This window comes from Poecilia formosa, unplaced genomic scaffold (genome assembly GCF_000485575.1).
Source record: "Poecilia formosa unplaced genomic scaffold, Poecilia_formosa-5.1.2 Scaffold164, whole genome shotgun sequence".
Classification (NCBI taxonomy): domain Eukaryota; kingdom Metazoa; phylum Chordata; class Actinopteri; order Cyprinodontiformes; family Poeciliidae; genus Poecilia; species Poecilia formosa.
The window spans coordinates 942,362-964,005 of NW_006800103.1; the positions used below are offsets into that span (position 1 = coordinate 942,362).

General features: G+C 38.1%; 1 long non-coding RNA gene across 1 annotated transcript; it reads left to right on the forward strand.

The window, feature by feature from the left end:
* The first annotated feature begins 17,988 nt into the window (after nt 1-17,988).
* On the forward strand, nt 17,989-20,353 carry LOC107837653 (uncharacterized). Its single transcript, XR_001663695.1, has 3 exons — nt 17,989-18,182; nt 18,464-18,577; nt 20,172-20,353. It is a non-coding gene; the product is annotated as an uncharacterized LOC107837653 (long non-coding RNA).
* The last annotated feature ends 1,291 nt before the right edge of the window (nt 20,354-21,644 follow it).

Genomic DNA, 21,644 nt, shown 5'->3' on the forward strand with positions numbered 1-21,644 from the left:
TGGCTTATTGTCAATTAAAATATCTTGTGGCTTCACTGTCACTGCTGAGATATTGTATCAAAAAAGTTTTTGCCTGTCAGTCCTATTAGCAAACTCTTCTAAATTTCCATTATAATTGTTCAGTTTTCAGCTATTAGCAATGTCTTTAAAATCTGTTTCAACCTTCATAAATGACCTATTTATTCTTAACTATTGCTGGGATTTATGTCATTTTTCTGCATTATTTATATTTCCAAATGTAAAACTTTCTCAAAGGGCTGAGAAATACTATCAGAAATTGTCTATGTATTGGAATAGTAGTAATAGCTGCAAAGAACATTTTAGCAGATTTTCTAAATGTTTAAAATTGCTAAATAAATCATTATTGAAAGTGAGGATGAAACTCTCATTACATCAACCCGTTAAACAGGCATCAATGTTTCCTTGAGGTTCTGCATTTCATGTCTTTACGGCCCACAAATGTAACTTTCACCGCTGTTCCATCTCTGCATGAATGAATATGGCTCTGCAGAGAGCTGTCACTGAACACAGTACATTGTTGAGCTTAGCTTGAAGCACCTGTCAATTTTTGACAGAAAAAGGAGGCCAAAATACCAGGTAGCTGAAGGCAAAAACACACTGACACAATCAAAGTTCTGACTGTCCCAGCGCTGAACATAGCACTCAGAAACACAACCGAGACAAAAAGAGGACCAACAGCAGAAAGCGTCTCGGTCGCCGTTTATTTTCCGTCGGAAATCTTTAGGAAAATTGCAACGTTGGAAAGATAAAGTAGAAAGGTGAGGATGAAATTCAGTCTTCCTGAAAAGTGTTACTGAAGAAAATTCTGACAAGCTGTTTGAAATATGAAATGTGGGCAAGTTTAGATGAGTCACCAGTGTTTTTATGCATAAAGATATACCCACCTTTAATACACACATTTTATTATGGGATTAAATGTGTAAAATCAAAGAGTGAAAAGCCAATCAGTGAGGAAAGTGTCATTACTTCAGAAGCTACATAAAGAGTCAGATTACAGTTTCCTCTCAGAGATTAAAGCCATAATTTTTGGAGACATGTCTTTCGCTCCAGTGAACTTACACTTAATGTGTTTAGCCATAATGACCATCATTACATTTGAAGGAAAAAGAGAGAAGCTTATCACATCCCACCCCAAATCTGAAATATCAGTATAGGATGCAGCTCACAAAGTAGATAAAATCATAAATAAAGAATATTGTGTGGAAATATTGAAGGAACGTCGCAGGCAAGAGCCAGGAAAGTAAAACCTGCAAACGCTTGGCTCTTCCAAATGGACAATGACCAATCTGGTTAAAATAACTCAATAAGTATTTGAAGAATCTGAATTAATGAGATACGACAACGTTTAATTTCCCTGTGGGATTAATAAAATATTTTTATATCTGAAGAGGCTCAAGAAAAGCAGCTCAACGTTTTGCAGTTACTGTCAGGAAACTTGGATCTCAGTGAAACAAAAAGTTAGTGAGGAGAGTCAAAACAACCTGAAAGAGAAACGATGGACTTTTGCTTTTAAAGATACAAAATAAAAAAAAAATAAATAACAGCAATAATTTGAGTTATTTAGCCTGTAACAGCAGAAAAACATGGAGGTTCATTTTTTAGAATCACATTTGATTCAGACATTTCTAAATGTCACAATCCTAACCAAGCTAAATACTTAATTAGCAAGGAAAATATTTAGTTTAGCATCAAGCTAAATATTTGGAAATATGTAAATTAATTAGTCCACGCAGGAAAGTAGATTATTAAAGTAAATGTTGGTTTTGCATATTTCTATATAAATTCCTGCTGGTGAGACTGAATTAGTCATCTTATGTTTTAGGCTAAAATATTAACAATTCAAGTGATTCAATCTCACCAGCAGGAGTTTACTTACAGACACCCAGATTTTCCTGCTTCTCTGCAGCTAATCTCTTATTACAAACCAAATATTTAGTTTGCAGCTAAATATTTAATTCAGATCTAAATATTTTTGCTTCCTCATTGAGATTGGAACAGTGAGATTTATAAATGAATAATACGGTTGAAGTATGAATCACAAAATTAACTCTGTTTTTCTTAATAACCCAAATTATTGCTGTTGATTTTTGACTCTAAATTTTAAAAGAAATAGCTAAACTAAATTTTAAAGAGTAAAAAAAGTATTTATTATTGCCAACTTCACTAACTTGGCTTGGCTTTACTTTTAGCAGTGTGTTTTTATAGGTATTGTACTCTTACAGCCAATAATGCCTTGCAGTCCTGTGTGTCCATCACAACATATATTCACAACAAACCAGAAGAACGTTTTCTTTTCTCCCCCAGAGACTTTCTGCCAGTCCCTCCACCAGCAGGTCAAAACAACACGGAGAATCTGTTGCTTTATTTTGATTTATTTTCTTCTTCCTTACAGAAAAAGACATCTTATAGTCCTAACAATTATCTGAGGGATGAAGTAATGTCAAAACTGGCCCTGTCTCACTGCGAGACAACATTTAGACACACACGCACAAATGTTAACGCTCACTCAGAAACAGTTTTCTTGGCTCAAGATTTCTTGACAGCTCCACATGAATTGACTTCGGGGAGTGCGTGTGTGTGTGTGTGTGTGTGTGCGTGTGGGTGTGTGTGTGTGTATGTCTTTCTGTCTGTGTGGACCATTAGGGACCCATGGGAGAGATGTCAGTCCGTGACGAGACACTGGTCTGTTCCCCAGAGGGGACAGCATCGAAGGGGTAATAATGGTGGTGATAGGTAAGTTCCACTCTTTTCACTTAGTGTGTGTGTGTGTGTGTGTGTGTGTGTGTGTGTGTGTGTGTGTGTGTGTGTGTCCTCCTTGGGGCCCTGGCCCACCCATCTGTGGGTATTGAAAACAGATAACTGTGGCGATAATGATGTTGGTGATACTAATTATGTTGTCAATGGTTCTGACGATGTGGATATAAAAGGATAAAAAGGCGTGTCCAAAACCTAAACCGATTAAAACCAAGAAGTAATTAGGATGCTGTGGCTTTAAGAGGAAATCAGATCTTAACGAGGTATTTCTGGTGATTAAAACCCTTCCTACTGTGTTATTTTGTACATTTATGATACCCAGGCGTTTGGATGGAAGGATTTTCCATCCATGTGCAGCACAGCAGCAACGGCCTTCTGCAGGAAGTGATTTAGTCGACGCAGAATGGTTGAAGAGTGAGCAGCTCTCTGTCTGTGTGGAGTGGCTCTGAGTAACAGCGATGGGCTCCAGCTGTCACATGCATGGCAGCAGAGACGACTTCTCATAATGAGACATTAATTTCTGAGAGATCATGCAAGTACATCTCAAAAAATCTGAATGTTGAGGAAAAAGTTCAATATTTTCCTCACCTCTTTCAGGGGGTGAAACTCATATTTTACATCGGTTAATTACATAAAAAAGGAAATATTGTCATTTTGATGAGGTAAATAAGACCAAAAATTAAAATCAATTTTAAAAAGAATATTTTAATCTGAAATTTAATGCTTTGTAAAAGTGTTTGTTTCTACTCTCTTTTCTTGATTAGGATTTTTTTTTTTAATGAAATATCGCATTAATGTGGCATTGTTGAGGTGTAAACCTCCCCTCAATAAATCATGAGATGCTGTTAATATTTCTGGTAGTTGTTGGCTGAGTTGACTGAGGACTTCGGAAAACACAGAGGACCAACACCTCTGGTGGATGTGGCACCTCCACCTTTTTTCTTTAAAGGGGATTTATTATGCAAAATTCACATTTTTCACATTTTTATAACTCAGGTTGGGTCTCAACTGCTTCCAGAAACAGTTCAAACTCTTTAAAAAAAAATCACCCCACTGTTTTTTGGCAATAAGTTAATATTTTTTGGTGTTTCAAAAACCTCCCGTCACCTAGCAATCCAAGTGAAGCTCCAGCACGTTTGGTCAGCTGGTTTTCCCGCTGTATGCGCTGTACAATGGCTGCTGGAAAAGACAAGTGTTTTGTTGTTGACTTACTATCCAGAAACTACTTGCTGCATTCTTGTTGGTTGTGCACAAGGCTGCACTTCTGCTTTTCAAAGATGTATGGTTGCATAGCTGCACATCTGTTTGTAGACATGTTCACTTGTGACCTTGGGATGAGTGGCTAGAAGCAGCTTATTTGGATATAAAATGACAAAAACAGCTCAAAATAGGCAGAACTGACCAGACTAAAATGTCATTATCTAAAAATTATTTTGTGCAAAAAATGAAAAGAACATTTTTGTCTTTTGTCTAGGCTATAGATTTAACCTGTTTAAGAAAGTACAACAGGTCATGTTTAAGGTGACACCCTAACTCTCATTTTAGGTCCAATGTTCTCTTAATATGAGGGGCAAACATCTCAGAAACCTGAGTTCAAATAAATTATTTTAATCTTAGAAGCTAACAAAACTGAGTCTCAGAATCGTCCTCAACAGTCACCAGAGAGTTGGCTGAATTTGGCACCAGGAGCCACCTCTTGATCCACGCTGCCAGTTCCGCCCCAGGAAGCACTGCTTTGTCCACGAAGCGCTTCTCAAATCGTTCGCTGGCTGGGACGCAGATGGTCCTCCCCTGACTCTCCACTTGAGTCTCAGCCCACGCCTTGCTCGGCCTGAGACACAGAGGCCCCCCTCTGGCCTCCTCATCTGCGCTGCGTTGTCTGTCCATCGCCAGAGACCGCGCTCCAGGGACATTTGGGTCCCAGTGGTCTCAGTGCTCTTCAGGGGACTGTGGCTGGCTGCCAGTGTCCGTCTCCTGCTTCTCTGTCTCGGCTCCTTTTGTCTCAGGACTAACAAATCTCTGCACTACACCTGAGCACCGGCAGCTGACTCTGCTTCACTCTACAGCCAAGTCAGTTAAAATGGGGATTTATGCAAAATGAGCTTTGTGTTACGATGTTTTTCCCTCATCAGAAACATACCCGATGTGCTGCTTTGATTCTTTTATGCATGTTTGAGAAATCTTTGAATCTCCCATGGCAACTATTCTGGGGTGCCTAAACGTTCACTCTCACAAATCGCCTATTTACACAAAGCTCCTCCTGCTGCAAAAACACAAAGACTTTGTCAAGTTTCTAGTGCAAAGTGAACTTGAAATAAGACAAAACTAATATACAGGTAACTTTTCAAACTTTTTTGTAAATAATCTCCCTATGGAACAAATACTTTTTCATCAACATCAAAACATCACAAGCTCCTAATTCTTGCTGAAAAGTTCATTTTAAGTTAGTTTTGTCTTATTTATGCTAGAAACTAGACCAAAATTGCTTTGTAAGATTTTGTGTTTTTGTCTCCAGCTGAGCCCCTCTCATCTCCTCTAGACTAGCGACAGCAATTAGCAAACACCTGCAGGAACTGCATGTCTGATGAGCTTATTGTGTGGATTATATCTCAGTTCAATTATTGTAAACAGAATAATGAGACGCGTTGTTGCACTGAAGGCGGAGTGTTGGAAAGAGCAGGAGCTTCTTAAAGAGACAGGCATCAATTTCAAGGTGTCAAATTGCAAAATCAAACAATTTTATTCCAGGAAATATTTTCCTGGAATAAAATTATTTAAAACTATATTTTTTAAATAAAGTGTTTATGTTTTGCTGAAACCTTCCTCTATCCGTTCTGCAATAATGTCCAGCAGCAACTGCTTATGGTTGGTTAAAGATGGGATATTTACATCCGCTTTCCCACAAATTCAGCATAACATATTTGTGAGGTCCCTCTTTGAGTGTGTGTGTGTGCGTGCGTGCGTGTGTGTGAGTGTGTGTGTAAGAGAAAATGTGTGTCAGTGTTTCTATGGTCCCAAAGAAGTGATTGATCATTAATATTTTATTTCCACAGGCTTGGTGGAGCCCCTGGGGAGTTGTTGTTATTCACACACATTCACCTGTCTGTCTCTCTCTCTCTCACACAAACACACACACACACACACGCACACACACACACACACACACACGCACCCCGTCATGTAGACACACACACGTTCACATGCACAGACGCACAAGCACAGACACATTCACAGTCGACTTCACTACATGCAGACTTTTTAAATACTCACAGCAAAATGCATCTCCTCAATGGCTGAGTTGTTCAGGACGAGGAATCTCACAGGGAGCCGATGTTGATTCACCCACATGCTCCATGATCGCACTGAGGATGGTTTCAGAGGATTAGGCTGGTAAAATAAAATACCTCACTTTACTCAGAAGTGATAGACACTTTTTTCATTACCTTTAATTTGTTTTATTTCAATAATTTTAAGAATTATTTACGTCAAGAGAGGTGCAAACCAAAAGTATAAAACTTAGAATTGTCAGACAAACACTGAGTAAAAAGACACAAACCCATTTTTTTCTCATTGACTGAAACTAAATCAGACCAAACTTTTATTATTTTAATTTTGTTAAAATTACCAAAATTATTTCTACTTGCTAAATGTGCAACACAGAGCGGCACAGGAAATCATTTCTGCCTGTATCTATCAGACTTTACAAAGCCCAACACTCTCTCTGCACCAATTTATAGATTATTTATAGATTAACATATTTGCATGTGCATGCTTGTTATTTATGTATCTATTTATTTATATTCTGTCAAATTGAATTGATAATCACATGACCTGAGCACCTTGCAGATTCATCTGTATACCGAAGTGAATCTGGAAAGACTCTATTAATTTTTATAGATTTTTTTATAGCACATTGATTAGAAGTTTACTTGTGGAGAACCAGGAGTTGCTTTTCTGTTCCAATTAATTTTCCCTCCTGATCAGATCGATTTATGACTTTGTTACACTTTATAAACTGTGTAGATATTTGCTCTGCACCTTAATAAAAACACATAGGACATTTTTCATTGCATGTTCACCTTTCTTGATTGTTTTTGCTTCAAGACAAATATGTGTGTGCAACAATTTGTTAATCGTTTTCCATCCTAACCAAGTCTTGGAACAAGCAAATAAAAGTTTAGTTCAAGTCCCACAACCTTTTTATTTTGTTTGGTATTTTGATTGACTTAATAATCTGTAAATAAAAATGTCCTGCTGGTAGATCCTGATCCCACATCAGCTGTGTTAGAATGTGTCTGCAGCTGTCATGGCTGCGTTGTGAGTGTGTTGGGTTTCCCGTGCCTCTTCCTCTGGAGCTGCAGGTTTCCAATGAGTGGGCATGATTGATGAGCTCTGCAGCATCCACACCTGCCTGAGATCTCCTCATCAACACCTGGGAGATTTAAGGAGCTGGCGTTCAACACATAATGGTTGGAGTGTTTATCAAAGCACTTCTATGAAACCAAACTCCAGACCTTTGCTGGCTCTTGCTGCTCAGGAGAGTCAAAGTCCCGAGAGCTTCCTCCATGAAACGTGGAACTGAGTCGCTTCAGCAGCTCCTGCTGGACAAACTCACAGTTTTATCTACTAGAGTCTGTAGAGCAAAGATGGCTGAAAATGATGTTAATGAACTGAAATCCCAAGTTTGACCCCATAAGGCTACACAGCAGATCTTTAATATTAAATCAGATTTTTTACTGAAACACAATTGTTTGTTTATATGCATGGTTGATCATAATACTATTTAAATGTGCCTGTAATCAGATTTCTGATAATTTATGACCCCAAAGCGACCCGCATGTGCAGAAGACGTACATTGTTGTCATAACAACGCTTTCAGCAATGCAAGCTGACAGCATTGTCACAAAATGATAACAAGACATAAGGAGCTACTGAAAATAGCAAAACTAACAGAAATGACGTTTTGATGAGCATCAGCTGCAACGTTGGTCTCTTTGAATGTGTGGCCATACCTGGAGCGGTGGGAATGTGATGAGCTGCAGTGACAGAGACTTCTTTCACAAGCTCTTATTAAAAATTAATTATATTTACAGGTTTACGTCTGACTTCTTCTGGTGCAGTAATAAAGTAAAAGCCGGATAAAATACCACATGACCGTTCAGACTGGAGAGGCTTTGAAAACAATCAGAAATGAATCTGATCTAGTTCCACATATAGCATGACTGCCTATGTCATGTTTTGACACTTTCTAAAAACAAGAAAAAACAATTAAATATGGGAAAAATAAATATATATGGATTTTGAACTGTAACAAGCGTTCAAGCTGAGGACAAAGGCAGTTAATCTGCAGCAATGTGTGACTTGCGTAATTAAACTATGAGTTTAACATTGAACGGGTGAAAAGATTGGCATTGCACTGCTTACATACACAATACAGACTGACGTGAAAAAGTCGGATATATGTCACAAATTGGCAAAAAAAAAAAAGTGTACTTAGATCGTTATCACCCACTTAGTGCATTTTGACAGTCCTTGTTTATGCTGTGCAAATATTTTGCTAATGTGATGCCTTTTACTTTCTTTTTAGTCTGAAAAATGTTTTATCTGCTGTAATGTTGGAGGTTAGAAAAATATATGAAACCAGCAAAAGATAAATTACATCTTTTGATTTCATTTGTTTGGAATAAATGATGCAGAAAGTCGCAGGTTTTTGCCAAACTCCAGCGGCCATGTTGTGCAGAAAGCCTTTTGGGAAACCATAAATCCAATTAATATTTAGGAATGCAGCAGCAAGTCTTCCTAAAAACTAACCCTAACCCAAGTATTTTTTGCTGAAGATGAGAACTTCAGCTTCCTAAAGTTTCGAATTATTTGGAGTTAAATATCCATGTCAGTCTGCGCACAGCTGTACGTTCCCCCTTTGAATGAGTCAGCCTCTCTAGTCATTTATTATGGCAGCATTTACGCTGCATTGCCCTGAATTACATTGTGTAAACGCCATCTGTAACCATGTAAAACCTTATTTAGCTTTCTCTCACGTTGTTAAGGCATCTGGGTTTTAATTGATTCACATTTTGCAACTACAACTTCCTACTTGCACTGTGTGACGGCTCTCAAAGGTGACGTGATGCAGATCTCTCTGTGTGTGAACAGCATTGTCAGCCTAATTGCAGAGTATAAATTTGTGCCACAAGAAGCTTGTTGCTCAGCAAGGCTGCAGCTTATGTATGTCCTTATTTAAAGGGGCGCAGCCTATTGTTTTAACATCTGGCTTCCTGTTGCCTCTGAGCATTCATCAGCAACACGGGTGTGTGCATGAAATTTAGCAATGTCATTTGTGTTTGTGGCTCAGTAATGGAGCAAGTGAGGACAGAATACATGTAAATGTGATTGTTTTCACTGAGAATAGAAAGCAGGAGCAGAAGAAGTTGATTTTATTTAGAAGCATGTTTAAGTTAAATTTAGGTGAACCTATTTTAAAACGAGCTAAAATGAATTAAGTGAGTAAATGCACTTGGTTGAGAGAACAGCAGAGCTTCAAGTACATTTGTTATGTTTGCTGGATATTTTCCATCATTCATTTTAATATGCAGAGGTTTGATACTATTGTGCATTTTCTATAGTTAAAGGTTAAAATTATGAAGGCAGGATCAAATAGTCACATTCAATTAGAATATTATTGAAAAGTTAATTTGTTTTAGTAACTTAATTCATTATTGATCATTTAAACACAGGCTAAAGTTTTAAAGTGTTTATTTATGTTTATTATGATTATTTTTATTTGTGATATTTATTTTCGAACGCTGCACATATTAAACAAGACTACATTGCTGCACATTTTGTTGCTTTTCTGTTTTGCTGCATCACTACTGCGAGTTGCACTTTAACCTTCAAATTCCAAAATACTTTATTTATCCCAAAGGGAAATTAAACAGCTTATATATCTTTATGTTTCCTGTTAAAGTTTTGAATTCTGTACCATATTCTTCTACACATGAATGAATGGGCTAAATAACGTTTGACCAATAAAAAAATCCAATCTCTACAGATAATCCTCATCCACAGGAAAAGATGTGCAACAAGAAAAGACCCCAAATCTCAGCAGGTTGGAGTGTTTGAGTCTATGAATCCGTATGTGAATCACTGTAAGTGCGATGCTGGAGCCCTGTGTGTGGCCTGCTTCTTATTCAAAGTGACATTTTAAGCCGTTTAGCTGTCACTCAGCAGTGCAGCGGCACGGTGTTGATGACTACCACCCCCCCACGGGGGTTTTGGTACGACCCACTGGAGCTTTGCCTGTTAATAAGGGTCCTGCCATGTCCGGTGGGTGGGGGTGGTTGACAGGATAAGTGGCTATCCTAGCAGGAGTGACACAGCTGAATAAGTCTGGAGTCTCTGATGTGATGTCTAATCAGATTTTAAAGTGGTGGGGGGAAAAAAGAAGTGCACTTGAACCAGAAGGCCATTTAACTGCAAGACATTTGAAGCTTTGCTTTAAGTTTTCCACAGTGACAGACAATCAATCACACTTTGTAACTCCACAGCCTGGGACTAAATGAATAACTTTGGTCTGTTATCTGGGGAGCTGATGACAACATTTCAAAACATAACACCACTGCTGTCTGCAGCACAGAGGATAAGCTGAGGACTTTTAGGGTCTTCTGAGGCGTAGCTATGGATTTTTTTGGTTTGTTTTGTGACATGTCACAAGAAATGTCATTGTCAAATCTGCAGCTTGGTTTTGCAGAAATGGTCAATTCTTTATTTACATCAATATAAATGGTGATCTTGATTTTTTTTTTCATATAAAACCTTAACGGTGGTGGTGTTTGCAATTAAAGTTTGGCAAACCTATAATTGCTGTGCAAACACCAGAAACTTGTAAATAAAATTATTAATGTAGTTCCCCAGTTCATGCTGGCGTCAAAACAAATAAATCAACTTTTTGCCTTTTTCAAGCAGAAAATACAAATTAATCAACCTGTGAAAATTCAATCAAGATTCAAAAATACTTTACTGATCCTAAAGGGGAATTAAATTAAATAAAAACAGACAGTATTGAGTGTGGCTTTGTCTTCTTTTAGAAAGCTCAGTTTAATAAAGTTCTGCTGTATTTTTATGTGCTGCGGACAACAAGCTGCACCCCAGTTTCTACTTGGTACCGACATGATTCCTCTAATTACTACTTTGTTGCTGTTTTCTACCTTTTTTCTGTTATGCAGTTTAATCTAATCTGTTTAAATTAACATCAAATAAAGAAATTACACCTTTAATCAAACAAAGCAGGTCTAATTATCTGACTAAACAGAATCCAGTTCGATCCAAATTCAATTTAACTTCAGTTTGTCCTCTTCAGACTCACCGTGTTTCTCAGATCAGGCTGCAGGATCGTATGGTGACTCTGTGGACTGAGCAGCCACTGCTGCTGCCTTCGCTTATTATTTTACCACACATCATGAAATCCTGTATTACTGCAGAGGTTTATTATGACCGCCTAAAGCACATCAAGGGTTTAATATTCCCTGGTCAATTTCAACCCCTATTTTGTGTAGAGACCTTTCGCTTAATTGCGAGGCGTAATAAACGTGTGGATCACGGGATGAAAGGGTGATCTGGAATAAGCTGGGCGGTAAGCAAGGACGGCGGTCTGGATGTGCTCATTTGCACCAGAATAGTCTTTGCCTTTGGAGACATAGATTGTCACCTCACTGGCAGGTAAGGAGTGGAAGCTGATGTGTGAGGTTAAACAATAATTGCTAAATATAGTCGGGCTCGCCCCCACGCACAGCCTGAGCTACGGAAGTGAACTATTAGAGAGGTGCTGGATTTTCTCCAGTTTCAGAATCACACTCACAAACCTGATGAAGAAAGCAGATTTCCATATGCAGGAATATGCATTCAGAGTTAATTTCTTCAGGTCATCCTCTGAATCCCTTAAAGGACTCTTATTATGCCTCCTTGAAGACGATAGCTGTACAAAACATGTTCATTACATTATATGCACGAAATCATTCTTAGAGAATAAGATTTCAGTCAGGTCAGTTCTTTCAGAATGAGCTTCCTGCTGCATTCCTCTTGTCACTTTAAACCCAATTAATTTGGTTTTGTAAAAAAAAAAAAAGATATTTGTTAATGTCTTGAAACCAGTACAAGTTTGTTGGTTAGTAATAAAGGCAGCAGGAAATAAGCTTATGTGAATTTTGTGTGCAGCATTGTTTTTCTCCAAAACACTTTTCCATACGAGACTTTGAACTTGTTTTTCTCTGCTTTATATTTGGGCCTTTAAATAATGCTGGTCTCAAAAGGTTCCACCTGGTTTTTATATTCTGAAGACTTGAAAAGTTTAAAGTGCATTTCAATCTGCCCAGTAAAATAGAAACCGTTGTGACTTTACTCCTTAGAGTGGGTATTTTAGAATACCATTAATTTTAAAATGTTGGTGCTCAGTCCTCTGCTCAGGCTTGTCAGACCTCTTCCTTTTTTGGGGGGTTTAATTTCATTTCAAACGTGATTGTTGCCTTTCCAAGGATATTTTTTGAACTGGAAGACATCTTACATCAGTGTGCCGTCATGTTTTTCAAAGGCCGATCAGAGGGATGGTGATGAAACCAGAAAAAGGAGGTAAGAAAACGACGTGTGCTCCTGTCAAGAACCTCAAAGATTTACTAAATGAAAGAGAGAGACAGAGAAGGTTTGGGGGAAAAAGAGGCAAGACGACTGAACTCCTCTCTGTGTGTTTGTCTGTGCACAGAAGTGCATCTGTGGGTGGCTGGTAATGTGGGGGAACTAAATATTCTGGCGGTTATTCTCCCGTAGGGAAAAGTTAAGTCTATGAAGTGTGTAAGGTGCTCAGTGAGTGTGTCTGTGCGAGCGCGGTGGTCGTGATTGACGGGCCATGACGAGGTGCTTCTCATTCACATCTGCACACTGAGCCTCCAATCCGACAGCCCTCCAGATCAATCAAAATCATCCGGGATGGTAACGTTGAAGGAGCAAGAAAACACGACTTGCTTTCCTGGTTTTACACAAACCTAGACAGACGGTTAGATCGATCCATGGCCTCATCTTCACAGCTTAAAAAATGACAATCAAACAAGTCTCCCCAGCTGAATCTCAAACTCTCTCTCAATCTTTTTGCAGAAGCTATAGCTTAGTGCATTAGTAACAGAATCTGACTAGGAATAATTGTTTTACTATTGTTCTTTCTGGTGCAAATACAAAAATCAGTCATTCTATGCTAATTTACCTAATTTTGGTACTTTATACTCTGATTTATTTAATATACGCTTTTACAGAGCAGTATTTGTTTAAGAGCAGGTTTCTCAAAATGGTGGACAACAGAAAATACAAACGAAAGACCAAGTCTGCCAAGCCATTCCTTGGACGTTGGGATTCCAGCAAACCACAGTGAGTCACGAACTACAAACAGAGAAAACATGCAACAGTGGTACCAGATGGGATCGAAGAGCGTTTTGACAACTGAAGAAGGAGTTTGCAAAAGAACATTGAACGCTCTGCACATCAGATGCCTAAGTTAAGGCTTTTTTGTTTATGACATCTTTAGGATAGTTCAAAGGCCAAAACTCCTGCTGGTCAGTCAGAAAAAACCCACAATCTCACATTTCCAAAAACATCTTTATGGGATTGCTTATTGGCTTGAGACATGGACGACTTTCAGCAATAGATAGAATCAACACTTATGCGCCTCACAGACGATCCGAAGGGAAAGTGCGAGCCATCAGTTTGTGACCTTAAGTTCAAACAGCTCGAGTTATGCAGAATGACAATAACCCAACACAGTCTGCTGCTGACTTGAACCTCATTTGGATGCTGTGCCATGACCGTAAACAGGCCCCTTGTGCTCCAGTGTAGCTCAATCGAAACAATTCTGCACAGGGGAAGGCACCACATTCCTCTGCAGCAATGTAAAAGACTTACTGCCAGTAATCGCCAATCCTCAAAGCTGCAGACTTTTTCAAAAAAATGTTTGTTTTTTTACATATTTGTTCAAACTGACAATTAGAGACGGATAATCAGTAAAAACATCAATCTCCTCCCAGTGCTCCTGTTGCAGTGTGCAGAAATTAACCACTTCCAATCAAAAACAACCAATCGGAGCCAGGAGGAAAGTCTTATCACCGGCAATCACTCTCATGTATGTGCTACTCAATGTGCATGATGGAGAATCAACTTACAGTTCGGTGACCATGCTAATTAGTCTGAACATTCTTGGTAGGCTCTGTTGTAGGGAACTAGCTGCAGCGAAGAGGGAGGGCATGAGCAGTGCATACACTAGCATGATTGGCAGTACTAAGACCCTCCTCCCAGTTCTAATTGGTTGTTTCTGACTGAGCAGTGTATATCTGCAGATGGCAGTAGGAGCATGCCCAAATCAGGCAGAGGAGATGGATGTCTTTACTGATTATCTGTCTCATTTTAAGCTGTCACAGCATATTGAGTTTTTAACAAATAAAAAACATATTTGTTGCATAAGTTGCACACGGCACCATTAAAACTGCAGAGGAAGTGGATGTTTGCTCCTTAAGCATCAGAAGATGTGATTAATACTGAAGTATCAGTAACATCAAAGAATAGTGTAAATGCATGTAAACTAATTGTGATTGGTTTATGTACATTTACACCATCCTTTGATGTTCACTCAAAGCTCTGCAGAAAATCCTTTTGGCATATTCTTAACAAAAGGAAACAAGCAAGCAAACAAAAACATGAAAAGAAATCACATTCTCTCTTCCTGGGTCCATAATGTGCAAAGTCCACATGATGGTAAGAAAGACTCCAAATGCTGCTAAAAATGTGTGGCTGTAAAATTCATTTTTCACATGCTCATCTAAATATTTCAATACCCGTTCATATTTATTGCTCCGGTTCGTTTACATTTGTTTTGTGGTGAAAACAAGGTCAAGAGAAACCTTTCAGGAGAGCTCATCAGAAATACATTCAATAAAAGTGTAGCAGGAGTTCGAGCCACTAGAATTTCATGTTTTCAGTTTGGACAGCTGGTATCAACATGTACTCTGACCTGACCATCCATTTCAGTAATGCTCACCATTATTGGGAGTCATTTCTCTTCAAAGCACTCAATTGCCTCCTCAGGAGTGAAGCATTTGAGGTGACCCTGTTCTCAGGTCACCAGGCTCTCTGCTGGACGCTGCGTGGATCAGATGCTGCTAACAGCAAAGTATTCAGGAGCTACTTCAGAGCTCCTGTGTGGCCAACACTGGCTGCATTCTGCCTATTTAGCTGCTTCACTAAACCCTTCTTGTGGCACTTACGCCCCGCAGCTAACAGCTAGCTCCAACAAATTTACAGCTGCTAATTACCCTGGCAGGTCAAGAGAAAAACATGTTAGCACGTAAATAAATGTTGTGATACCACCTGCTGCTTAACAGCAAACACTCCCACACTGTATTAACTTTCATCGGTCTGACATTTAGGAGGTTAATGATAAGGGTTAGATGCCCCACTCAGTGTTTGTATTAGCTCACACGTACAGCACAGCTGGAGCAAATTGTCCCTTTTTCCCTTTTATAGTAAAAATACATGCTTTATGTAGCTTTATATAGAGCACAAACTGTGGTTACATGGTTGTAAAAGTACTATTCACCCAAATTATTTACATAAAATGAGAAATAAATAGATCATTTTGTTATCACTAACCTTTGACTTTCTGTCAATTATGATTTTTTTCCTGCTTGCTGAACACCAGAATAGTGAACATTTTAACAGATTTTGTTTAGTTTGCGAAAGTTTTTTTTCTTATACTTAGATTATTTTTAGGAAAGCCTAAATCATTTCATCAAACTTTCATCATAAAGTTTAAAAGTTTACTTTTACACAATCCCATTTTTAGCTGTTTTCCCAGGCAAAAATTATTTGAGTTTAGTTAAGGATAGTTGAATAATTGATAATAACGCATTTGAAATCCCTATAATTAATCTGCTAAGTAACATATTCAGCAGATTATATGCTATATAAATAAATGACAGTCTTATTTTCCTAGTTATGATCTCCTCCAAAAACAGCGAGCAGCCACAGCTGCTCTGCTGCCAAATGGCCTCACCAACAAAAGCAACATTTATTTCAGCTGAAAGAGCAGATTTCTAGATATCTGTGGACTTCAAAGCGGACGTTTCTGCTGCATGAAGTCTTACTGGTGTCTCCTCCTGAGCAAAACCCTGTTGTCACAGCTCCAGCTTGTTCAACATAATCGACAGGTTGGAAGGACTGTGTCTGTACGCAGAGACCGAGGACAGCGGCCTTTGGCAACAGAGGCAGCAAAAAAAAACAACAAAAAAAAACACACACACACACCTGTGTCTGGGGAGAAAAAATAAAGAGTGACAGTCTGCAGCCGCAGCTGCAATAATGGAAGTCGGAAAACTGGTGGGAAATTATTCTCTTAAATGTTTGTTTTTTCTGATTGTGTGGGACATCTGGTAAAAGCTCTGAGTAGCCTGTGTAGCTTATTTCACAATTATTCTTGGAATAAAGAGTGAAATCAAATATCCAACATCAACATCGTCCAGATAACTTCAGTTCAGACACAATTTTGCAGCTTGCTGGAGGACAGAGTCACAAAACAAAAATGATACAATGTGGTTCTTTTATCATAATACTAAACATTTGGTTCTCCAACCAGGAAATCTTCTGGATCTTAAAGGCCATATCACACCACAAACACCTCTTCTCAAAGTTTTGTGTATTTTTAGCATCGTAAAAGCAGCAGCCAAATAATTTATTCTTAGGACATTTGAGGGTGAGCAGCGGCACATCTGTGAACCACAACAATGGGAAAAATGAGCTGTCTGGGTGACTCACGCTGTTATGTTGTGTTGTGATTTTGGTTTCTATGTGAGATACGGTTTCAGCAATTCTCTGTGTTGACTGTTTTGGAACTTCATTCTAACCAAATTATCGTAACTTTATGAAGGCTTACTGATATAAAGGACTATTTTAAACGCTGTCCATCATCACTTCATATTTAAAAGGAGTGGACTAAGAACGATTGCTGTCTTCTGTTATTTGCTGCAATTAGACCAAATATGACCAACTCTAATCACTAGCTAGCTAGCATAGCCATTAGCCGGGTCAGCTAAATGCACAGAACAACGTTACCACTGTATTTTTCCTGTTCATGTTCACCTTTATCTGAGGATAACAGGACAGATTGTTGACAGTAAAGCTACGCTTGCACGTTTATGCATGTAAAATGGATTTGTGGACCATCTCTGAACTGTTCCCAGAATCCGCCCAGGAAGCAGAGTGGTGCTGCTCTGGCATCAGATGTGAAAACGCTTGGTTTGTGTGAACTCACCCAGCCCTTTATTGTTCTCCCAAAACTTGGCAGCATATCATTTTGTCATTTTTCCACATAAGCAAGCAAACAAACAAACAAAACATCCTCATTTGGTGGATGCTAATGAAAAAAACTCACATTTAGCACTGTGCTAGCAAAGAAAGGTTTTAGCATTTTGCAATGCAATTCTCCATAATTAGAAGTAAAGAGCATTTTCACAATTAAACTCAAAAATCATTTAAAAATGTGTTTGTGGCATGCATATTTTTGTGCAAATTCATTGAAATTTTAGAAATGTTTATTTTTGGTACAATCTATTTTTTTATTGGTGTTGCAGTGAAAAAGAAGGTTGTAAAAACCTTTAAGCCACAAAATAATCTATTGTTACTTCTGAAGCACTAAGGCAACAATGGGTCTCTATAATTTGGGTTTGGACTAGATATTGGTACCAAAGAGGTGGAAGAAAATTACTGAATTTTTGGCAAAGAAGGGTCAGCACTCTGCACATTGACTCTATGGGTAAACTCGATGCGTTTGCTGATAACAGCAAAACCAATAAATATTAACTGTTTTTTTTCTGAATACTATGATAATAAAAAAAGGAGAAAAAAAAAACAATCTCAGATACAAAGCTTTTGGCCACGATTGTATTTCAAATGTTCATATCTATGAATAACAGATCACCTGCATTTTAATCAGAAGTGAGGTTGAGTACGGCTAATATTGTAAGTCAGAAATTTGCAGACAGATTTATGTTGATGTGTGTAATATTTAAGATCCAATTGACCTTCTAAATTTTAGGAGAATGTGTCCAACCCTTATGATTTTTTTTTTCTTTAAGAATAAAAACAGCTTCGTTGCTTATGGAAAAGTGAGATGTTCAGGAGATCTTTTGAAAATCTGTGTTTGTATCATTTAGCTAATGGAATATGAGTTAAGTTACTTTGTAGGAAAATAACAGGATTAAAAATGCACAAAATAGTTGGTCCAATTACAGGAGAATTGTGTTGTAGCTTTTGATTTTGACCACAAGATGGAAGCATTTAGTTGTGGCAAATACAAGGGATGTTACAGCAATGCAACATTAAAGGTACACATTGCGCAAATGTTTCACCTTTTTAAAGTGTGCAATTCTTAAATGACTCTTAGAAGAATGTTGTGGTTTATCTTTGTATAATTCCAATCATAAATAGTCCATTAATATATTGACAAAACATGTCAAGCTAATCCCAGAGGTAAAGAAGCAACATATTTGACTTTAGACGGTCTGGAAACAGTTAAGCTCATCGTTTGTTCATCATTTGTTTTACAAAGCTGCTGTCCTTGAGCAGAGATTGAAACCTTTTGCAAACCTTCCTGATGGTTCTATAGTAATCTGGCTCTGCTGCATGATCGAGCGTTCCTCAGGAAATGTTGTGGACCTCCAAAGATTAACCTGCTGACCTCTCAGTGATCCCCGATGATGCCATCCGCAGGGTTGTAAAGGTTTTGGTAACTTTGCTGTTTTCCCAAAACATCACATTGAAAGCAATGTTCAGATGAGACCTTTTGTAAATGTGCAAATGTAGTGAACTTCATGGCGACCCCTCAGAACAGTCAGTATGAGTCCCAGTCACCCCTCTGCTCTCACATCGCAAACACATCCACACACAGATTGGTAGGCAGTTTGGGGTAAATGCTTTGAAGCTCGAATCAAACACTGTATGTAGTCTGATAAAGAAAGCCACATGTGAAATGTTGTGCAGAAAGTGTGAGCCTTATTTTGTGATTTTAATAAGCTGGTATTTTGCTTGTTCAATATAAACTTTTGTTCGTTATGGAGAAAGTTTTATTTTACTGTACAAGCATAAGACACACAAACAACACATATGTCACCGTTACACCACTGGCGGATGAAAGCACATCAGTCTAACCCGAAATTGTAGCATTATCATGTAGAATTATGAATATATTTGTGTTTATGTATTGTGTTTGCTGTAAATTAGTCTGACTTTAAATATATTAGTTTAAAACTTTAAACAGTTTAAAACTTCACACAATGCAAACACACAAAATCTTACCAAGTATTTTGGGTTTAGTTTCTCGTGCAAATATCTAAGGCGAACTTTTCATTAAGCTAAAGGAGCTTGCATTAAGTCAATAATTCCTTAGTGGTGATGAAAAAGTAGATTATTTCACTTAAAACATGGGAAAATGTATTTTTTATCAACGAGATAACATTTTATAAAGAATAACAGGAGCTGTGATGCTTTTTGTCACTTAGCCTTTGTTTAAGTCAGGATTAATAGTGTGTCTAATCCAAGAGGTTAGCCAAATTAAGATGGTTCAATTTCTCCAACACTGACATGTTTGTCTGCAGAGTGGAGTTCATCATAAAAAGTCTTGGATTCTCTGATCCTCACTTCACTTGTGATTTTATTCACACCTGCCAAGATCCTTTTTGTACATTCTGTCCTCTTTTATATTGATTACAAATAACTCCAAGTCCACAAGTGCTAACATCGAGACATTCCTCCAGTTTTTATATTTTCTTTCCATCTCGCGGATCCACTCAGTGTTTCTCCATGTTGACCACAAAATCAAACTTGACTCGGCGTTCATCGTTTTTCTTTCATCGGTTGTTCATTAGTTGTTGAATGAATATTTTTATTACTTCAAAACAAAATAAACTGTTGTGAACAACTGCAGGTGTACATCCATCTTGTTTCAAACGCATGTAAATAATATTTAGCAACAACATGGCATGCAGCCTGTCTGTACAGAGATAAGTTCAGATCTCTGCAAGTGCCTTTCTCCAGGTACAATAGATCAATTAGTAGTCCAAAAAGATGCAAATTAGGGTGATGGTGGCTGTATGCTATCATTAACTTTCCATTTGTGCATGCATGGCTGACAACTGCTCAAGTTTTCAGATAATTGAAAGCAAAACAAGTCCAGTGTTTGCACTTTTATGCATGTAGTTTTAGATATTTTTTTTATCTCATGTCTACATTATTTGCTTGAGTTTGTTCCCTTTGTTTTTGGGTAAATGCTATCTTTACGTTGTTGTTCTGCATGTGTGTTTGTTTTTAACTTCAAGACAGAGCTTTACTGGACGCTATAATGCTCCACTAACCCCACAGCAATGAAAGTGAATCAAGATGTCAAACATGTGATACGACAACCTCCCTGGGTCTGGACATCCCGTGAACTCCAGCAGACCTCTCTGAAAACATTCTTCCAATGGTGTGAGAGCTGAACTGCTATAAATAAAGTTTCATGTTCATAAAGCAGTTTATGTCCCATGTGATTGACTTCTTCATTTCCATGTTTAGAAGTCAGAAATAAGAACCTTATATAGAATAATGTGTGTTTTTCAAGAACTTAATATTAGCTAGACCAAGTGTCTGCCAGGGCTGGCAGCTGCCATGTTTTCTTAACCAGAGGAGGGGAGCTGTAAGTCTGCCTCTCGGTACTGTCTCTTTCTTGCACACATACGCAGACACACAAACTTGGTGCTTCATTGATGTTACGTGAAAAGGAAGAAAGAAGAAAAAAACAATTTGGCTGAAAGAAATCTCCTGTGACAGCCGTTAGTGGAAGCTATAGGTCCATGGTTACACTGAAACAGCGTTAAATACCAGTTACACCCATAGCCCAACACACTCCCATTCACTGTAACATGTTGGTGCAGCTGCCATATTAAAATGCCTCCACAGAGATTTTTAATCAAACTTTTGATCCTGTAGGTTTGGGGATTTAGCTGCAGGTAGCTGCGTTTCAGATTTAAGCTAAACTAAACCCAATCTGTAAGCAATAGTCTGCAAAAAAATTAAACATATCATTTAAATAATTTTAATGTGCTTTTTACACATTAAAAAAGCACATTATTCACAAACCATGTTTGTGAATTATCAAAACATGGTTTTAGAATACCCCCAATTTTTCCCCCACCTATTTTAAAACCTATTTTGCAGGGATGGAGAATCTCTGATCTCTACCTGATAGGATACACAGCTGGATTAACAAGCTAAGATCCAATACTCAGCTCAGTTTAAGATTCCTCCTCATCCATCAACCAGCGATTCAATTAAGAAAGATTTACGTCCTCATCATGATGCATCTCGATTTAAATGAACTTAGCAGACAAATATATTGTTTGTATATTTTTTCATTAATAAAAATGAATTAAGCAATTCAAATTTCAATAATTTGCTAAAGAATGGTTCTTTACAAAAATATGTAAAATAATCTTTGTGAGGGAAATATTTGAGCGTCTTTCAGTGTTGAATCCTGACGTTGTTGTCAGTTGCTATGGCAACGAGTCTGCGCGTAGTGTAGCCGACACAGAGCGATAAAAAAAATATTAAAAAAACCCCCCGAATACTAGCGGTTTTGAGTTGTTTCTTCGACGGTTCTTCTGCGGTATTTCCCCCTTTGCTGTGGCGCTCTGCACTGAATGAATCATACATCTCCAGGTGTCATTTAGTTCACGGAATTGTTCTACCGCGGCGGCGTGGCTATGGATGCCATGTAAAAGGCTAGTCTTTTGGCCATCCAGCATTGTGCGCAT